Source organism: Tenrec ecaudatus, chromosome 16 (genome assembly GCF_050624435.1).
Source record: "Tenrec ecaudatus isolate mTenEca1 chromosome 16, mTenEca1.hap1, whole genome shotgun sequence".
NCBI classification, from domain to species: domain Eukaryota; kingdom Metazoa; phylum Chordata; class Mammalia; order Afrosoricida; family Tenrecidae; genus Tenrec; species Tenrec ecaudatus.
In genome coordinates this window covers 46,903,105-46,919,515 of record NC_134545.1, presented here as the reverse complement: position 1 = coordinate 46,919,515, position 16,411 = coordinate 46,903,105, and the positions used below count along the sequence as shown (strand labels likewise).

The window sequence follows — 16,411 nt, the reverse complement described above, 5'->3', positions numbered from 1 at the left end:
TTCCCTTGTTGATAAGCACTTGTTTTTTTTCAGTTTTTGATTATGAGAATTCTTAATATGTATCTTTTTTAGATACATATTTTTGCTTCTGTTGGATCTATAACTCAGAGTAGAATTGCAGCACCAGGGTAGCTAATGTATTTAATGCAAATAATGAACACATTATTATTATTTGGAAATTGTACATTTCCCTTTATACTAGTTTCTCATGCATACTATGCAATTTATTTCCTTGGACACATTATTTGTGGGAAATTTGCTATGTCTTTTCCTATATATGGAAATGCCAAACTTTCCGCCAAATTGTTCCATTTTTTTACTCTCATCATCGATGTATGCAAGTTCCATCATTTGTGATGCAGGCATTTTCAATTTTAGCCATTGCTGTGGGTGTGTAGTGGTATCTCACTGGGGTTTATTTGCACTTCTTGCTGAAGCCTGTGGTTGAGAATTTATTGTTTCTTGGCAATTGTCTTTGTGTTTTGCCCATTCTCAACTGAGATGTTTCTTTTACTGCAGGAATTTATTGTATGTTCCAGACAAAGGCTTTGGTCCTCCAGAGGACACCGATAACGCCTGCCTCCTGCTTTGTATGCTCTTCCACAGTCTGGTCCTCTCCACCCTGAATCAGGGTGGGGCTGATTCAAAAGAGGCTTCCAGAAAGTTCATGGAAAAACTGCATTAACAGATCATGGAAATTTCCAATGAAGTTTTGAAGTCCTTCATAGAATACAGATGAACTGATTGATAGCTGTTGTCAGGTACCATCGGTTTGGTTTGGACCCATAGCAACCTTATGTACCACGACTGAAACAATGCAAGATCCTGCTCCATCCTCACAATTGTTCCCAAACTTAAACCTATTGTTGTAGCCACTGTGTCAATCCATCTCCTTGAGGGCCTGTGTTGTTTTTTTACCCCTGCTGTTCTTTACAAAACTTGATGTCCTCCAGGGACTAGTCTCTCCTGATCACATGTCCAAAGTAAGCAAATGGCCTTGTGGTGTCTACTTTACTCTCCTGAGGGGAAGCATATTGCATTTTGAAAGAAAAAAGAAAACACTCAACAAGGCCTATAGAGAGGTCTACCAGGTCCAGGAGCTATCAGTACTATTTCACCCGCCATGGAGTAAACCACTTTGGAAGCAAGCGACTCCTCCAACTTCAACAAGTGGATCTAGGCCTTAACTACTGTTTGAGATGGAAGCCAAAACCATGTAGCCAAATTGCTTCCAATTCCTGACCCACAGAAAAACATGTATTTTTTTTAAATTTGAGATTCAAATGGGTGAGGCCAGCGAGAAAAAAGTATACTTACAAGCTAAATCGCATCATTTCTTCTAGTCAAGACTCACCTTTTAAGTTCTAAAGTTCTACACAAACTTTCTTCTATCAGATTGTGTCAATGGAATATGCCTGAAAAATAGATGGGTTCCCTACCATCTAGGATTTTAAACCATGTTTAGTATATAGAAAATTGGATAAGGAACATAGTTTCACTATTGAAGTTCTAATCTTTTATGAAGCAGAAATAATTGGCAGACTCTAATAGTAATACCTTTGGTATGTTACAGAAATAATTTTCAAAGTTTATCTAAGTCGCTCAAGCAACAATTGTGCTTATATTTTAAAAATAAATTAATGGAGATAATTAAAATACTTTCCCTGAAAATGCTCTTTGGTATATAATTTTCAAATGACAAAGACTATTTTAAAACTTAAGTCAAGTCAGGGTATGGGGAGAAAATTCAGCAGTTTCCCCATGCAATTAATGCTCATACTTCATTATATGTTGGCGCATAGATGGACGCTAAAGCCTTGGTTAAGATACCAGTCTTAAGCAATCACACTATTCCCAATCAAACAAAATGTTGCACAGTTAACATGTGCTACGCTTCCTCCACACCCCTCCCTGAAGTTGTAGAAAGGCAGAATTTGGGAGAATGCCAGAGAAAAAATAAATTATGATGCTTCCAATTATAGTAGTTATCTTCTCTTGATTCAGATTTTCTTCCAGGATTTTCAAAAGTTACAGTGCTTTTGAGGCACATGAATACAAATCACTATGCAACAAATTGTGGAAGGTGAATGCTTAAGATACTACAAATTGCAACCTGCCAGAAAGCAGTTCTCTTTTCAGTCCCAATTTTAACCACCTTATTAAGTTCTGAGAACCATTCCAAAAAACCTAAAATACAAATGATCTCATATTTCATTAACTAACTGGCTATCGAGAAAATGAGTACTAATGAAGATGGGTTTTTTTTTTTAAGGCAGAGGTTTGAGTAAAATGATAAAAATTTTAAAAGTACTATAAAGTCATTAACTTCCAGGGAAATGATACAACTTTACTGAAAGGATTTATTTCAGTCCCCAGTATCTAATGAGGTAGCAGCAAACTTCTACAAGGGGAAAATCTTGAACTCTATTAATTTTCTACTACACGATTCCTAAGTACTTGCCTAACATTAGCTCCGGATGAGCAGAGTATGTTTTGTCATTATTGCTCACCTGCTACTTAAACTTGAGAATTTAATTGCCAGCTTTGGCCACCCACACAGCTCAATGCTGAAGAACACTGCCCTGGGCTCAGTATGGCAGAGTCCTGGTGGCCCAGTCCGTTCAGTGTTGGGTACTGTGCATGTCAGTGGTTCAAATGGGCACTGGGAGAGAAAGAAGAGGCTTTCTGGTTCTGTAAAGATTTACGGCCTCAGAAAACCAAAGAGCAGTTCTAGTCTGCCCTACATGGTGGCGATAACTTGGCTGTGGGGCTTCAACTTGGCAGTGGGCAAACTCGGCTTCACTCCTAGGTGTGGAGTCACAAGAGTTATAAAAAGCTTCCCTTCCACTTAATGTCAAAACAACCTTAAGAACAATTTTTTTGAGAAATAAGTGAATATAGAAGTTTCATCTCTCATTAGGAAAAAAATGCAACATAAGAACAAAAATAAAATAATCTCTTTTTGGAGGATCACTCTTCACATCCTTGATTTATATTGTTCGAGTCACTATCATCTCTGGAGGATGAAGCTAAAGGATTTCAAAATCAACCTTGAAACCAAACAGTTATGAGCATCCCTTGAGCACCGCATATCATTAAAGCGATGCCAATAATTTAAAAATTATAGCTCCGTATTCTAGCCAGGACTTACTATATTTGTTTTGTGCTTATTGTACTCTTTTCAGTCCTCCATACAAACCTATGAGGTAGGTAATAGTATTACCTTCACCTTACAATTGAGAAAATTAACGCTTATAGAAGCAAAATAAGCAGTTCACGGTAAAAATGGTATTTAAATGGTACAAGAGACCATGGTCTGATTCCAGAGTGCATGCTAGTAAACATTATATGTTACTTTGCACAAAATGTACAGGAATACACTGGGTATATATCTATATTGCTTGCAGTTTCTAAAAAAGGGATATTCAAAAGCAAAATATAATTCGTTACCGTGAAATATTAACCTTGGGGCTTAGCCTGAATTCAAGTAAACTTGAAACTAAGTAGGAAACTTTATTCAAATGTATATTTTAATGCTTTTCAAAATAAGCATCAGTTCAAGAATGGTTTCTTACAGTTTTATTAATAGACGTTAGATTAACCTGCAATTGATGAAGTTCTAAATTTTGATCAAAAAATTTGAAAATCCATCATGCTAAAAACAAATACGCAAGCAAAAACTGTTCTCACACATTCTCTATAATTATAGTTCATCAATAGTTGTTTTGGCTAAGTTGAGAGTCCATTTTACCAGAAGAAAAGTAAAAATAAATTGTTGATTAGCTTTCTTACAAATTTATTTGTGTGACCTTAAATGGTAGCATATTTTTGCTACAATAGTAAGAAAAACTAAATATATCTGGAATCAAGTCCCCTAATGTCAAAGTGAATTTAAAATCTTGCTTAATGATAAATAGCTAAAATTGAAGATGTTAGAAATGTTTGTGCCTTCAAAATCAACAGTGATAAATCAGATGGGTCCAATTTCAAACATATGAGCTTCTAATATAAAAATGTATATAAAGACATCATAATTTGAGTCCAAATATTTGGAGCAACCAAAGCAACTACGATCTCCTTTGGAGTGAATCCCCGTTTCTACTTTCAAGCTTGAATAAGCAAATGGGTTAAACCAAGGGACCTTAGTAGTGGTGGAACTCAGAGACTGGAAAGAGACATTACAGATACTCCTCACAGCAATAGAATGAGTACATCACACTGTTAACAAGCTGCATCTGAAGAACAGCATTCTAGTCTACCAGGAAAACAGAACAATTCCAGACTTTGCACAGGCAAGAGGAACTTGGCATGCAGAGGGCAGGTTCTTTCAAGGAAGCAAGCAAGAAAGGTCCCTTAAGGATTCACGCTAGTGTCATCAGAATCACTGATATTTATAGAACCCCAAATAGATAATTCTCCAGAATCTATTTTAAGGGGAAAATTACTGTTCTATCTTTTTTTTTAAGATAAAAAGCTTATTCAGAAAACAGGTGCTTACTCATAAGTGTGGGAAACAAAGATTTCTCCCAAATTGTCTCCCCCAAATATGTTAGATTTAAGATACTGCTTACCACTGTGATAAATAATTGTCAAGTTACTTCCCTGAAGGCAGTCAACTCCCAGACTACAGTCTGGTCCCACCAAGGGAAGGCCTACTCCCTGCTGCTAAGGACAATGGCCTACTTCTGCCTAAAGGCTTGCAACCATTAGCTTGGTTCCTGTAGGTGGGGTTCACACTCTATTGATAATGGTTTCTATGGAGATCCATAGAACAGGTCAAACCGGCTCAGTGACATCCAAAATTAGGCTGCCATCCTGAATCTAGGATCCGCCCATCTTGTCACATGTATACCCCCAATTCCTCCTCTTCCTATTGCATGTATACCCCTAGATTATCCCCCTCCCATTACTGTATTACCTATAGCACAACCTTTCCTGTGATATATGTCTTCACCTGTAATTAGGGGGCTAGCATGTCCCCAGAGAATATAAAAGCCTTGGTTAGCAATAAATATATCTCTCCCTGTGGACCACCAAGTGAGGCTGAGGTGAGCATTGCTACCATGAAATTTGTGTTTCACTCCATTATTTCAATCTTTCTTCTATCTCTCATGCTCTCTATGACTTTACTAAAATCTTTACTTATTATCGCTGTACAATTGAACCTACCGGGCCCGGGATGATGTGTTAGGGGCTGGATTTACCCTGACACATAAAGATATCACTAAGGCAGTTAACTTGATTGAAAATCTATGATCAACACAGGCTACTAGCTTCAATAGTGAAAGTGTATAGAAAACTGATGCTCTCTGTCAATTATCGTGGTGAACTACTCAAAGCTGCAGGAGTCAGAGGATTTACCCAAGGATTGCAAGCATTTTCCATTTCCTCCTCTCTGCTGCTTACTCTGGCAAGGGAGCCTACCAAATACAAAGCAGACAGCTCTCAAGGGGGACAGGAGCTTTTCCCTGCCTCTTGCACATGGTCCTTCCAGGAGTCATCCCAATCACAGACGTTAGCATCTACGCTGATTTATTCTTCCTACATCCTTCTGACCGTTTAACTACACATAGAATCTCCAGGATTAGAAACATAGACAATGGGATTATTAATGATCTTTCTTGGGGCCAAAATTGTTTAATTATTCATTGGTATGCTTCAGATGATATCTGGAAGATAATCTGTTGCACCAATCACAAGATAGTTTGACTTAGCCATTTGTATGCCAAGTTCATCTCTCTCATTTCCTCCCACTCTTTGTAACTCTGTTGGTATGGGGACTACTAAATATATATTCGACTTTAAAAACAAAGAAGTATAGAAAAATGTACTATTAAAATAAAGAAAACCTTGTGATTGTCACCAATTCTATCATCATTTTAAACCACGAAATGTTTTAAATTCAGTTTAAAGTTTTAGCACTGCTAGCTGTCAGAAATGCAAGAGTAAATTTTTAAAATTTAATAAATTTTAATAATTTTATAAGATAAATTAAAGGGTCAGAGCTTTCAAAGATCAATTTTTAAAAGCAGTTTTTGCCAGCCTAAAACTTGATTTTTTCCCCCCAGTTTTCTCCATATGTCTGCTGTGTTTCCCAGTTAGTTGTTGACTAGCTGGAAAGACAACGTGCAACTAGGGAAATGCTTATCTATGTTTATTACAGAAGGACTTAAAAACCCGAAAGATCGCTTTCCGTGCCAATTAACAGTTCACTGGGAACATGGCATCTCAAATAAGACCAAACAACCCAACCAACTGAGCATACCTTATAGATCACAGTGATTTTAAACAAAGGTTCTCCATCTTTTGTGTAGCTCTTAATGTGGAAAGCCTCCTTTAAATGATGCTACGTTCTGTATTCTTGAGGACACGTGCAGTGTCTGAATTGCCATATTAAAGATAAAGTATGCTAATTTAGGTAGACAGAATGGAGTTACTCTGAAGGGAGCAATGGGAAGGACCTGAGCATGCACTGAACCTTTCCTGAAGCATTACGATTATGGCTTTTGGAGCATTAATTTAAAGCACATGCTGCTGAGTCAATACCTGCCAGAAATCCTGATCAGAAGATGAGAAAAAGGAAAAAAATTGACATTGATTATATATCACAAAACATTATAACAGATAAACAGCCAATTAAACACTTGTAATAAGATCACCAGACATCTGGAAAGAGAAAATGAGGAACACATAAAAATGTCCTATATAATTTCTGCTAGGCACAGTTAAAACAAAATTCAGTTCCAAAGGAGCATAAAATTAAACATACAGTTGTAGAAGACACCATGTTTTTACAAAAAAAAATACAGAAAGTTACATATGTTTTAAAGAAAAGAAACAAACATTTCATCTGCCTCCCTCCTCTACCCCAAGGCCCACCCTCCCCACCCGGGCCCAACCCCAGGGGAGTAGAAACCTCTCACTAACTTTCTTATTTTAAGATGCCTCCTTAATCTTTCCAGGGCTCTATTTTAGTTGCTTTACCATCCTATTAACAGGCAGGCAACTGAACTTGGATGAGTTCAGCATATTAGTAGTGTCTAAGGAAATTTCAGGATGGCTACATGGAAATACGCTGTTTCTCAAATCAAGTCACACTAAATAAAGTGCAATCCACTTGAGTAATAAAAAGTCAGACATCAGGGAGGCTGGCCTTGGATGCAGCAATTTAGGTTAGATAATTTAGCTACTGTTTTCCCACTGCCAAGTCAATTACGACTCATAGTGACACTATAGGGCAGAGCAGAACTAAACCGTGAGTTTCTGAGACTGTAACTACTTATGGGAGTAGAAAGCCTCATCTTTCTCCCATGGAGTGGCTGGTGGTTTTGAACTCCTGATCTTCTAGTTAGCAATTGACCATGTAATCCACTACTTCACCAGGGTTATCTCCAAACTTCAAATGGATTTAACATTTTTTTTTTGTTTTTAGACAAATTAACTGGCAGAGAACACAGGGGCTTCCACCACAGTCCTCCATCTTACACGGTTTCTCCTATTAGCATCCTGCCACAAGCTTTATGTAGTTCAGAACACAATCAATTCTCCAATCACTTACACAGTTTTCAAATACAGAACTAGCTGCTCAAAATGGGAAGTCCCTGGAAAATATTCGACAGGGAAGATGCTACAGATCCAACTTTCTATGGCGTGTAAAGAAAAACTGAGGTTATTAATATGAAAGAAGACCTACCAATCAAAAACCAAATTCATTACCATCAGTCAATTCTGATTCACAGCAACCTTATAGAACAGAGTAAGAAACTCAGTGGGTCTCTAAGGCTGTAGTCTTTATGGGAAAATGTTTTGAAAACAACTTAAAGGACTTGGATAAGAAAGAATGAAAATTTAAAATATCACTAAAAAGAAAATTCAAGCAGCTGTCAACAGAATTCCAAAAATGTTCAATCAGTAACTGAATTCATTTCAAAAATTGAATTTCATTCTAAATGAGTGCTTGTCCCTCATGGCAGTCCCACGGCCATCAAAGTGGAACAGTGCAGGGTGGTTTGGGGGCAGATCACCGGGCCGTTTTAGTCTGAGATGCTTTCCCCGTAGACTGGCACTACCAATCTCTTGGTTAGCAACACGTGAGTTCAAAGTCCGCACCATCCAAGGACTATTATAAAGAGGGACCAGGAGGAATATTTACATAACAACGATGATGCGAAGGCAAACAACAGGGCAGGGTTTCACATAAGGCGTGTTTTGTTCTATTGTACCCAGGGGCCTAAGAGTCAGAACCAGTTGGATGGCACCTAAAAGCCCCATATAAATGACACTACATTTAACATACAAGCTGGTGAGAGGAAATAATGTGAAACAGAAAAAACATTTTCTCCGTGTGATATATTCTGACAGTGCCCATCTGTGTGGCTTCAAAATGAAATATGATGTGGTTTTTCAAGTTATTGTGGGTTTCTACCATACTTGCTCATTGTTCAATCTGTATGTGGTGCAAACAATTGGAACTCCATGAAGAATGTGGATCAGGATTGGCAGAAAGATGCAGAAGACACAAGCTTGCTTGCTGAAAGTGAAATGACTTGAAGCACTTATTGAACACTATAGTATTTAGTATGGATTATACCTCAGAATAAACAAAACTATTCACAAGTGGGCCCAATACGCAACATTATGCTAAGTGGAGAAAAGACTGCAGCTGTCCAGTATCTCATTTTGCATGGAAGCATCCACTGGAAGCAGCAGCCAAGAAATCAAATGATTGCAGTGGTAAACGATTTGCATTGGGCAAACGTCCTCTTTAGTTCAAAATCAAATACACCTATCACTTGGAGAACTCCAGTGTGCCTGACACGGCTATGGTAGTGTCAATCACCTCATATGCACGTGAAAGCTGAAAAATGAATACAGAAAATCTTAAAAATATTGGTGAGGAATACTGAATCTACCACGGATTGCTAGGAAAACCCAGTCAGGATAGTACTTATTAGCAGGGATGGCGAGAAGGCTTTTCCTCACACACTTTAGACATGTTATCAGGAGGAATCAGTCCCTGGAGAAGAACATGAAGAAGATACCATCTGCAGCGAGATGGGTGGACACAGGGACTCCAACAAAGGAAGGATTATGGTGATGGTGCAGGACTGGGCTATGATTTTCTGTACTATGAAGGGTTGCTGTCAGTCAGAACCAATATGAAGGCACATTACAATAAGAAACCTGTGTGTTACCAAAACAAAATGGTTGAGTTTAACAACTCCTACTTTTAGCAAGTTATAGGAAGGCAGTAAAATGAGAGAACCAATTGATGAGAGCAAGTTCACTTCACTACTAGGCCACAGATGCCAACTGCTTACCTAGGTCCGTGGTGGTTCAGAAGAGTGGGTAGGAGGGGAGCCAGCTGAGACTCCTGGCTCTATCACTTGCCAGCTGTGTGATTTTAGGCTACTTAATTAACATTAGGCTACTTAATTAACATTTGTGTGTGCCTGTTTCTTGGTGTCTAACGTGGTAAGAACAATGACCTTTTTAAGAGAGCGATTGCTTAGATAAAATGAGCTATTACATGGAAGTACTGAGATCAGTGGCTGGCCCATAAATAAATATGAACGAAGCTTAAACTAATCATTTTGTACTGTTATGATTGGTTATAATAGTCTCAAATAACAAAGCCATTTTTTCATTCAAAAATTTCACGGTTCACCTTGAAAAACAAAGTGACAATCAATGAATAAATTTATTAACGGATTTCTTTAAAAGGGCTAAAATGTCACTGTAAATAACATGAAGCTATGAAACGTTTGTGGAGGACTTCTGGTCTCCAGGACTTGAAATTGCTTGCACATTCTTTTGGACAGTTACACTTTTGTGTTTTTAAACAAGAACGTCCCTGTTAGAGAATATCAGCATATAAGTGCTGCACTCTAAGATGGGACTGCGAACTTAATCATGGTGGACGAATCAAGGTACATTAGGATACGTGCTCAGCTGGCCTTCCTCTTGGCCCCATTTGAATTTGCTCTAAGGTCTGCTTAATCCGCGATGGAAGTTTCTTCTTCAGCTTTTAAAATACCATTTGAGGTCTTTTCTTTATAACTCTTTAATTTTTTTCTTGATATTATTATTGGCTTCTTTCTGTTTCATTTTGTTTTCATTTTTTATTGTTTCTGTTAGGTTTCCTAGTTTATGAAGAAAATGAGAGAATGCAGACAGACAATAACTCATGCAGTAGTTTATTGGGGCTGGGCATGGGGTGAGGGTGGGGGTGGGGGAGGGTGAGAAGAATTGGAGAGCAAACAATGAATGTGGGAGGAGGAGGAGGGATACTAGAACTGATTGTGATGAAGTATATATAACTCTTTTTAAAAGCAATTTGAAGAGGTTGTACACTGGTGCAGATAGGAGCTGGAGGCACAGGGAATCCAGGGCGGATGATCCCTTCAGGACCAGGGCTGTGAGGGGCGATATGGGGAGGCTAGAGGGAGAGTGGGTTGGAAAGAGAGAACCGATTACAAGGATCTACATGTGACCTCCTCCCTGGGGGACAGACAACAGAAAAGGGGGAGAAGGAGACGTCAGACAGGGCAAGATATCACAAAATAGTAATTTATAAATTATCAAGGGTTCAGGGGGGAGACGGAAGCGGGGAAGGAGGGGAAAAAAGAAGACTTGATGCAAAGGGCAAATGCTTTGAGAATGATGAGGGCAATTGTACAGACGAGCTTTACACAATTGATGTATGGATTATGGTAAGAGTTGTGTGAGCCCCTAATAAAACATTAAAAAAAAACCAAAGTGCAAAAAAAAGAAATTTGACTGTGGAAGTATATGATATGTGAATATTATATCAAGAAAAGTACTAAAAAAAGAAAGAACCCAAAGTTGACCAATGGTCACCATGGGTGAATGAGGAAGAGTTTTTGCTTAGGAGGCTTTTGGTTACTGGTGGTGGAAAAGGTTATCAATAGTGGTTGGAAAAAAGAGGAGCAGAATCAATGACACTGAAATATACATGAAGAAGTTGTTCAATTGGGGAATGTTGTGTATATTTTTTGCCACAATTAAAAAATAATAATTACACTAAAAAAAGTTTTAAATGCCCAACATTTTAAACTTTTAATGGCAAAGTTAGGATTAGAATCTAGGACTGCCAAATCCCCTACTTGCATACAGTTTCTTTCAAGAACAACTTTAAGTAAAGAATATTATGTCCATGTATTACAATGCATTTTATTAAAGATCATTTAAGAATTCATTCTTTAAAACAAAATGGGAATGATAGGACATATGAAAATACTGATCATGAGCAGAACCCACCAACTTCTTTCCACATATTCATATTTTCAACAGAAAAATCTGAATAGATTAATTTATCAAGCATTTGTACTTGATTAAAAAAATCTCTGGAAGCTGCAAGAAATAGAGGGGTACTAAATAACAGTGTAAAATTACATAAGAAAATCCAATCTGCTACCTAAGTTTAAGCAGAACTTAAGAAGTTCAAATAAATCTGTGAAGATGCATCAAAGTCTGTCTCATGAGAATTTTAGTCCGCATTCTCTTAATTTGAATTTCTTTGATCTGAAACACATTTCAATCTTAAGAGGGCAAGCAATTGCTTACATAGCTCATTCTACATATCAAGGTTCTTATTCTAGACTCATATCTTATGCTTTTATGAAATAATCACAACTCAAATAAAGCACTCAGACAGTAACATTATAGGGGAAAAGAAAGTGCCCACACGTGAGTAAATAGAGATCTTCTGTCCCAGAGAAGGGCGATTGAAAGTCAATTTACCGGTATTTTAAAGAACCTTTACCTAGTAAATAATTAAGAGTGGTTGCTTGTATTAAAGCTTTGCTTTCTCGTGTTTTTTTCCTGTTGATCAATCTTTTCTGTTACACAAACCAGGAGTACTTCCCTTTTTAGGTTTTGACCATGCGATTCATCGGAATGTTGACAATATATCGTTGTCATGTGGTATAAAATGTCTTCCTGTTCCATGTGAACAAATATTAATAAAGGAGATAGAAAGAAACATTTAAATGCTAATTTCTTCCTCCAAAAGTGGAAGGCTCATTGAAATTCTAAACATTATATTATATTAGCAAAAATGAAAATTCTGAAATCAGAGGTGGTGCTTCTAAAATATTCTGGGAGAGATTGGATGAAAAGGGAATTCATAGAGAGGAAAATATCACAAGCGTATTTTCTGAAAAAGAAGTAAACTGTGAAATAATGACAATGCACACTAGTTTCAAGGGCAAAGTTTTCTTACTTACAAACAGGAAGTGGACTTCACTGTTTCAGTATTCATCACACAGACCTAGACCATGCGGCTTTCTACTACAGGTGCTGTGTTTGAAGTCTGTGCCGTGGATTAGGCAGAGGCTACTGTGATGTTGAAAAACATGGTGTCTGATTTGGATAAAGGGGTCTATTGAGGGTAACAGGGACTAAAACACCCCATAATTTCTATTTTTTGGTTTGCTTAGTTAAAGAAAGGAGAGGTAGTAGAAAACTGAGTAATCACGAAGGACATTAACCACTTGAGATATTAAGAAACAACAAAAAACAGCAACTCAATGGTTAAATGAAAGAAAGATTTGACAATAGGATAGCATAAAACCTCTTCTTAGAAATGTTTATAGGCCAATCACTAGGTAATTAAAACAATTAAACCCCCCAAAATATATAGTTTTCCTTAAAGAAAGAATCCAAAATTCATGAAAAGCCTGTATGAACAGATCTAAGAAGAATACATGGACAGGGAGGTGTGTGCATTTAAAATCTGTAACATTATTACTAAAATGGAAGCCAGGCCATGCTTTTTATTATCATCTCTACAAAATAGTGCCAATAAGCTATTTACAAGGATTTCAAATATCCTCTCAGAGAAAAATCTGAATTTGTTCATGTTTTGAAGTTTTAAAATTCTTAACTCTAGTTGATTATTTTAAAAATATCACTTACCATATATACTTTATTATAAGCTGAATCAAATATCAGCCAAAGCACCCGATTTTACCACAAAAACTGCATTAAAAATGCGCTGAAAAGCTCGGCTTAATTTCGAGCATATACAGTGCCTACAAAAATTTTCCTGATATGTCCTAAAGATATAAGGAAGGCCATTGACTACAGGTGCTAACCATTCTTTATACAAGGCCTCTATTAGGTACCAAAAATAATAGTTTTCATGACTTTTCAACAAAGGAAATTGCTAGTGTCCTGAGAGTAAGTAGCACGCATTTAAAAACATAAAGGTAGTATTGGATTCTCAAAAGTCTCTTTAAAATGATGATAAGATGTGATACTTAGGTTCAATTTCACTGACCACTAGTGAAATTTTGTTTGTCATGGGAATTTCCCAGTCAGTTAAAAAGAATAGGAGAGTTGATAATGGGTACCAAAGCAAGAAATAATAACTCAATTATCTGTCCCCACCATCTGGGTCATTCATGTCTACATTACAATGTGGAGGTCCTATGAAATTCAAGTACAAATGAGAAAATATATTATTTTCATCTTGTTCTTACTTTCAGTGATCAAAAAAGATTAACGCGTATTGCAATTAGAAGGCAATATAATAAGCTAGTGTTAACAAAGCATTTGCTACTGTTGATGTATGTTCATCAGTGGTTAAAAGTTAAAAGAATGGAGGCTAAGATGGTGGGAGCAAGTAATTCTTTAAGCGGTTGTGACTAATTTCTTTTCCAAGTTAAAATTAAAACATTATTTAAAGATCAGAATAAATGTAAAAGCCAATTACTCCAGAGCAGTGTTTCTTAAGGGTGATACTGCCCATTAGGGGTCTTTGGAAGGATTCAGAGGGGTTACTAAACCAGGTAACTATACTTTATCCTGGGCCGTGGGCTGTAGTGCAAAGGCTTTTAATTGTCAGGAGGATGCTGAGTAATTTTTTTTCTGAAAAGGTGGGCAGTAGGCCAAATACGCTTGGGAACGTATGCCCTATGGTGTTCACTTTTTAACAAAATATATCATGCAAATTACAATAATTACCATGGAAATCTGTTTTTCAATACCAAATGGAATTTAGGATTTATATAATCAAGACACTGCTACTTAAGGATTAAAATTTCCTGTTTGAGATAACAAGAGTTATGAAGAGCCAAAGGCACAAACAATAAGATTGGCAGTAGAATAAGTACTGATCTTTAAGGTTAGCGAGTAAAGGGCTAAAAACATAAAAAAACTGGAAAAACTTAAACTGATCAAATACTTAGTGAATTTTGCACTGCTAACAGATAAAATAAAGGAGGTTTTAATCTGGGCAAAAGTATAGAAACTAGTTTCTTAAATTTTATATGAAAAAAAAAGATAATCCAAAATGATATAAATCATAGGTGAAATCAGTTTTAAAATCCTATTTAAGAAGCTTAATATTAGCTACAAAACAAAAAACCTTCAGGATGCATTTCACAGAAATGAATATAAAATTTAGATAGAGGATCTGGAAAAGGGATTCAAAATGCATATCATAACATGGATGGAAGGGAACTATCGCTTTTATACTCCTTGCCAAGGTTCAAGGCCAATGGCCCACTTCTACTCATTCTCAAGTGAGTTCTCCATTTTTTTCTTTTCAGAACTTCCCCGGGAAGCATGAAAGCAACCTTAGTGTCAGTGACTTTTATAAACAAGTCACTTTTAATACAAATTTTTAAAATATATGGCTTGTATACGAGTCATACATTTCATGTACAATGTATTCATACCTCTAATTGTCCCTTTCACATGCCAATTTCAGAATTGGACACTTCAGTGAACAAATACACATTTGCAAATACAGCCTTCCAGGCCTGCCTTCCAAACACAGAAACATTGCCATTTTTGTTTCCCCTCAGGTGAGTACTCAAATACTTTAATATTTTAGTGTATCCTATTACTCCTGCTATTTTGCAAAAATAAGTGGAAATAAAATATTCCAAATGACATTGATAAAAAACGTAATGCCCATTTATCTAATATAGTTGAAATAAAAATTAAACCCATCAGCCATTCTGAAAGCTGAACTGAAAAAATTTAGCATTAAGTGGATCCTTACTGAGCCAAAATAAGAAAAAATTAAACAGCATAATGAAACAAGAGATACCATTAAGGATTTTATGTTGGCCAAATCTCTGGTAAACTCCTATTACAACATGTAAATCTGCTACGCAACTTGCATTTATTCAACTTCTTTAAGTTTTCAGGTTTACATATACTACATGAGTCGAATGCATTCTCACACTGCTCTAGAGGCCCTGCGCTCTCAAAAAGATTGCTATGTTAACAAGTCACACCTCCAAGGAGGATGTGATTTACTAACTGACTGATTTTCTGCAAATCACCAAACATTTATTAGTCACGCTCTATGCTGTTGTGTGACACAAGGACAGACCAGAGACTTGTACTCTCCCATCAGCGTCTGCAGTCAGCCTTTATTAAAGTGACATAACTGAGAGACACCAAGGACTAGAAGCGGCTGACCCAAAGCAAGTCAGGACTCTACACTTGGGTCTCTTAACACCTAGCCTAATTATATATCTTTTTTGGTCTTTCTTTCTTTTAGAATATGTGGCTACCCAAAAAGGATATCCCCAGATGGATGCATTTTAGGCCCAAAGTTACCTGAATAGGAAAAGTAACTTTCAGGTGGATAGCCTTGGCTGATTGCTCAGATCATGGTTGGCACTCATTCAGGCCACTTATGGACTATACCATTGTTAAGCAGCTTCATGTAATAATTCAGGCAGAGGCATCCGTATCCACTAAGCCTTACCCCTACGCCATCTAAACCCTCTTTTGAAATCCTGCCTTTTGCATCCACTCCATGAGTTTCCTTCTGAGTTTCTCCACTTTACGCTTTGTAAAGTCACGCTTCATTTTTGCTTCTTTCTGATGCACTTTCTTGCTCGGCTTTAAAATTAATCCTTTAGCTGTCTTTCTGACCCTGTGTAATATGCTTTTTTTCTTTTTCGAGATTTCACCCTAAAACGGAAGAACATGTTTGACTGAGTGCGTTATAAGATAGTAGTACTGAAGGTTCTGTTCTCCATACTCAATGGATTTACTTCATGGCTTACACAGGTACAAAACAAAGAACTATCAGCAAACAGGATGTGAAATCTGTCTGGCCATCATAATAATGATTTTACAAGTACTTTTGTGATTTTCCAGTTAGGATTATTGCTGGATATTATGAGAACATTTGAGGAAGGCAGGTGTTTTGCAAGAAATGCACATGTAATAGCAGGAGCTAGTTAATTATTTTTTTAATTTTATTCAGTTCATTTAAATAAGGATAAGGCAACTTGCAAGACTTTTTACATACAAAAATGGACACTCGGAGGTTACATTTTTCTGTACTGAAGTGTAAAGCCTGCATAAGCATTCAATGAAAGCGCACACTTCAAAACATGATCACTTTGAAGCTTCTACC

General features: G+C 36.9%; 1 protein-coding gene across 1 annotated transcript in view; it reads right to left on the bottom strand.

Annotated features, from left to right (window-relative positions):
* The window catches only part of MICU1 (mitochondrial calcium uptake 1), a 209,022-nt gene that overhangs the window by 131,219 nt on the left and 61,392 nt on the right, over window positions 1-16,411 (bottom strand). The gene's annotated exons all lie outside the window — the stretch shown is intronic.